Raw genomic sequence first — 6,000 nt, 5'->3', positions numbered from 1 at the left:
TTACTCTGAAGCTCATCGTGTAAACCCAGATTTATTCATTCAACATTTATGCAGTGCATCTTTATTGAGCATCTACTATGTAATGGGCATTGTGCTGAGAACAGTGGTGAATAAAATAAACCGAGTCTCTGCTCCCATGGAGGGAGTGGGGTTAGAGTTTAGACTCTAGTGGGGAAGAGAGATCTTAAACAAGCAAACAGATGGTCTAAGCTGGGCTCTCTAGAAACAGGGTCTGAGACGAGGATTCTTATGAAGGTGATTTATTGAAGACTCCATAAAGGAGTCTTACAGGGACTTCATAAGGAGGTGTGGAGGGCAGAAAAGGGAAGGGGATGAAGGTAAGCAAAACTGAGTCCAGCCTCAACCTGATCCCCGGATAGCTTAGAGCTTGAATGGACCCAAGAGTGACCCACCTTTGAGGCCCTGAACCAGGCCTGTGCTTTTGGACTCAGTAGTGAGTCAGTCATTCATTGCAAGCTGCCTCATGTCCATTGTTGTAGCATCCTAGGCGTCCCTGGGCTAGGCAGCTCCAGCTGACCAAGAGTGATCCTTGGGAGAAGGGTGCAGGGTGGGCCGTTAGCAGTCAAAACTCACAGTGGCTAAGGAGTAGGCAGCCCAGCCAGGCACAGGGATCTGGTCGGGGCACATAGCTTCTACTCCATGCATAAGTACGACCTTTTAAGTTAGTAGTAGTGCAGTGAATAAAAAGAGGATAGTCAATGGCAGATGGACAGGTCATGAAATGCTTCTCTGGAGAGAGGACATCTGAGCTGAGCCCTGAATGCCAAGCAGAAGCTAGCATGATGAAGGTCTGGGACACTATCTTTCTAGGGGCATGAAACAGCAAGGACAAATAAAGTGGATGGTTTTTTATTAAGGATGACAGTTTAAGATATTTGAGGAGCAGAAAGCAAGCCCAGGTGGTCCGAGTGCCATGAGCAAAGGAGGAGGTGGTGGAGAAGATGGTCAAAGGGACAGGCAGGGGTCAGATAGGGTGCGGCAGGCCATGAGCAGGGCTTTGGATTTTATTCTAAGTTCAGTGGAGAGCCTACTACACTATTAAGCCAGTCGGCATCAGATATCCCAATCTAGAAATTAAACCATCAGCCCACATTCAGCCCCTCTTAACACCATACCAGAGGCTCTGAGAGCCTAAGCAGTCAGTGAGTATGGTGTGCACAGGATGCTGCCTATTTCACCATGGAAACAGGACTTGCTAGATGGAATGATTCCCAGGAGGCACACTTACATGAATGTGAACATCAGCTACAACTACTGGCAGTTCTTGCATTAAGACCACCTGGTTCTTGGTTCACACAGCAGCCCACAGAAGATTTCTTAACCTTTGTCATGGATGACCTTTGGTTTTGATGAAAATCTGAAGCCTTTTTCCCGTGTATTTTCCCTACATCTGGTATTCCAAGAACACATTTTCCCCAAATTAGAACCTAGTGCATTTTCCCATACGGGCAACATTTTACATGGTGGATAGTCCTACAGAACTTGGCTACCCAAATTGTGATCCATGTGTATTCCACGTACAAATGCAGAACCGCAGGCCCCGTCCCAGGCCTACTGAATCAGAATCTGCTATTTAACCAGGCCCCCAGTGATTTGCATGCACATTAAATTTTGATCAACTCTGTTGTAAAAAGTTGTTTCTACAGGAAAATGTGTCTTGAAGTCCAATAACTCACTTGACCAGTGTGTTGAACTTTAGAATATAACTAGAAAAGAGAAAAACTTGTACTAGTCCTTTGCATAATTACCGTCATTTGTGTGGACACCAGGAAGCTGCTTGGAGTCCTAACGTGATTGAAGAGAGACCCCGAATGGAAAGAGATTTGGAGAAGAAAAAAGTGAGAAATGTAACTTTGATGGATGGTTTCACAGAAAAGGAGAGGTCAGCACTAGTCCAAGTGTGTCTGAAAATATTTCTTCTAGAAGGCAAGACTTCCAGAATGCTAGAAATCCAGCTATCTGCTCTTCTATAAAAGCAATGAGGCGAAAAAGCAACAGAGGCAAACTTATCAAAATCAACTTTTTCAGAACTCTGGAAATTAATCAAAAGCTTGTAACAATCCAACAGGTATTTCTTTAAGAAAACATTAGTTTTACAAGATGATCATAAGTTTTACCCAAAAGAAGATTCTGTAGTTAAATGAGAAGCACTGGGTGTGAGAAGGTTAAACAGGTTTCTCTCAGCAGGACTTTCCAGAGCCTTTACGATGCCAAATATGCAGTGTATAGCATGCAGTTTCCCCCCAAACTTAATTGACCGTAGATCTCTTTTGTTGTGAGCTATTTTGTGGATTTAAATCCTGAGAAATACATGTTGGGAAATATTAGGTAAGACTTTGAGGTGAGATCTGAGAAGGAAGGAAGAATTCTAGACACTGGAGGAGAGAGTGAGCATAAAAGAGAATGAGAAGATATTTGTGATGCACCTAATCAACGAGGAGTCCTATCCAGAAAGTATAAAGAGCAAAGGATATTAACTGAATAATATTAAAGGATAAACACAGGAGAAAATCTAGATGATCAGTAAATACGTAAAAAGATGCTCAACCTCCAGAATTATCAGGGAAATACAAGTCAAATTAAAACCATTATAAGTTTGACAAATATTCTAATCCTTGACAACACCAAGTGCCAATGGAGAGGTAGAGTATGGCCACTCTAGTATATTGCTAATAGTGGTATAAACTGGGATAACCATTTTGGAGGGTGATTTGGCAAAATTCAGAAACGTTGAAGATGTGCATACACCCTAGAGAAACTCCCACTTGTACGTACACGGAGACAAGTCCAAAAGAGTTTGTTTCAGCATCATTTGTGAAAACAACCTAAATGGCCATTAACAAAACAATGGATGAATATATTGCTGTACATTCATATAATAGAATATTATACAGAAGTTTAAAATGAATTAAGGCTATACGTATTAACAATGATAAATCCTAACAGGACACATAGAGTATGAAACCATTTATAATAAAGTTTTAAAAAATGCAAAAATATTGCATATTTGATCCTCTCATATTGCATATTCGATCATTTTCAGATGTCAAAATTGGATCACTTTCAGATGTCAAAATGGAAATGATGCATACAAATTCATCATGATGATGACCTCTGGGGAAGGAGGGAGGGGAATGGGATTGGGGAGGGATACACAGGGAATTCAACTCTATCTGTAGCATTTTGTTTCCTTACAAAAGAAATATGAAGCAAATATGGAAAAAGGCTTAAACTTGACCAGGATATGTATGGGTAAATACTTGTTTACAGTATGTGTGTTTGCAATGTTATTGGCTCTGTTTCTATGCATATAATATTTGTTATGGGTTGAATTATGTCCCTCCAAAATTCACTTGTTGAAGTCCTAACCCCCAATTACCTCAGAATGTGACCTTACAGAAATAAAGTCATTGAAGTTGTAATTAGGTAGGATGAGATCATACTGAAGTAGGATGTGCCCCATATCCAATATGGTTGGTGTCCTCATTAAAATAAAAAAAATAAAAAGAAAAGAAATTTGAACACAGACATGAGTGCAGGGATAATGCCACATGAACTTGAAGGCAGAGATCAGGGTAATGCATCTACAAGCCTAAAACTTCAAAGTTTGCCAGGAAACCACCAGAAGCTAGAGGAGAGACATGCAACAGATCCTTCCTCAGTAGGAACACACCTGAATGACACCTTGATCTCAGAATTCTAGTCCCAGAACTGTGGGACAATACATTTCTGTGGTTGAAAACACCAGTTTATGGTACTTTATTACAGCAGCTCTAGCAAACTAATAGAGATTTTATTATATGAGGTAATTGTGAGCAGAGATGTACTTTTCAGTAAGGAATCCTTTTGAGTTCTTGAACAGAAAAGGGAAATGGCAGAAGCCTGGGAGTAAAATTTCCTAGATGGTGCTATAAAGAAGTGTTCAAGGGGATGTCATACTACACCAAAGTTGATCAGAGGTCACTGGGGCAGGGCCCATACTGAGCCTGACTGAAGTGAGGCTGTAGGAAACAGAGGGAAAGGACGGAACCATAGGACACATCATGGATGCCATGCACCTTAACTGTTGACCTTAGAGCCAGGTGAGGGAAGGCAGAACAAGTTAGTGCTTAAGAGAATGGGTTCTGGAATCAGTCAGCTCTGGGTTTGAATCCCATTTGTCCCTAACTAGTTAAATGGCCTTGACAGGCTATACAACCACTTTGCCTCAATCTCTCCATCTATTCAGTGTATGTAGCACCACTTCTGTCATAGGATGGGCATGAGGATTAAACGAAATAATGAAGGTAAAATATTTAATCAATGCCTGGCATTTAATAAGTATATTACGAATATTATTATATTACAGTATTACTCAGGGCTCCGTCAGACAAGCTGAAACCTCTCCAGGTATTTCAAACAGTGAGAACCTAATACAAGGGATTGGTTTTACAGGTAATGTAATGTCTGGGAAAATGCTCAGGGGATGGATGAAGCAGCCCAGAGATTAGCAACAACAAGAAGCTGTTGTTATTACACCTAGTGTGTGAGGGACAACATGAAAAAGAGACTTCCTAGGGCTACCTTAACAAATTACCACAAACTAGGTGGCTTAAAACAACAGTTCATTCTTCTACAGTTCTGAAAGCTGCAAGTCCAAAATCAAGGTGTCAGCAGGGTTGGTTCCTGCTAAGGGCTCTGAGGGAGAATCTGTGGCACGCCTCTCTCCTAGCTTCTGGCGATGGTCAGCAATCTGTGGCATTCCTTGTCTTGCAGAGACATCACTCCAATCTCTGCCTCCATCTTCACATGGCATTCTGCCTCTATGTCTCCGTCCACTCCTCTTCTTACAAGGACACAAGTCACATTGGATTAGGGCCCACCCTACTCCAGTATGACCTCATTTTAACTATTCACATCTACAAAGATCTTACTTCCAAATAAGATCACAATCAAAGATACTGGAGGTTAGGATTTAGACACATCTTTGGGGGGCACACAGCTCAACCCATGATAGATATGTTCTCAGTGATAAGTCAAGGCCATCCAGGGTGGGCTAGAATGTTGGCTGATAACTATCTAGTAGAACTGTGGACCAAAGAGGGAAGGGCTGTAGCATGAGGTTTGTAACCACAGCTTCTGCCTAGCCACTGCCATTGCACCAGAGGCAGAAAAAGAAAGGGAGAAATATCTCTGCCTCTGCCTTCCTCCTACCCTTCAACCTCCCACCAGTGCCTCCTACTGGCCAAAATAGCTGGAAAACAGCTGATGCAAGAGCCTGGGTAATTTATCCTGCAAAATCAGCTGTCCCTTTCCCGTAGTTCTGAAGTACAAGGCCTGAGGCTGGACAATGTCCAGTTGCAATTGGTGGAAGCTGGTCAGGGCCTGCATGGACCTAGTCAGCCCAGCTGGAACAAGAGGGAGGGCTGAGAGGATTTTGAGTGGTGACAATTAATATCCAATCAGAGAGAAGAACAAGATAAACATGCTCTCTGCCCGTGGAGATGTTGGTCTAGTGGATGAGAGTGATATTAAATAAATACAATTTAAAATTTAAACTTAAATAAGCGCTATGAAAGAAAAGTAGAGTGAGTGATGAGAATAGTCATGGGCTCAGAGTTTAAAGCGGGGATTCAGGGGCGGCCTCTTTTAGAAGTGACATTTCAGCTGAGTATGAAGCAGGGGTAGTGAACATGATCTACTCAGTACTCCTTCCTTGGTAGAACTGACTTCTCTCCCTTCCTATGATCCCAGAGGACATGCCCATCACATGTCCCAATCTGTTGACCATGGGAAGTCACATAACACAATCCAGGCCCATCAGACTCTTCTCCTCTGGAAGTTGAATTTAAATCAAACACATAAGAACAATAGCAATAGATGCTGAGCTCTCTGATGGCAACGTCTCAAAACTGTTTATGAAACTTTCCCAGAGAAGCTGTGACACATTCTATTTTCTAAAGATTGCTGCAATAGTATCTCCCATCCCACCTGCTCTTT

Source organism: Delphinus delphis, chromosome 20, assembly GCF_949987515.2.
Source record: "Delphinus delphis chromosome 20, mDelDel1.2, whole genome shotgun sequence".
Classification (NCBI taxonomy): Eukaryota; Metazoa; Chordata; class Mammalia; order Artiodactyla; family Delphinidae; genus Delphinus; species Delphinus delphis.
This window is presented reverse-complemented; position numbering follows the sequence as displayed.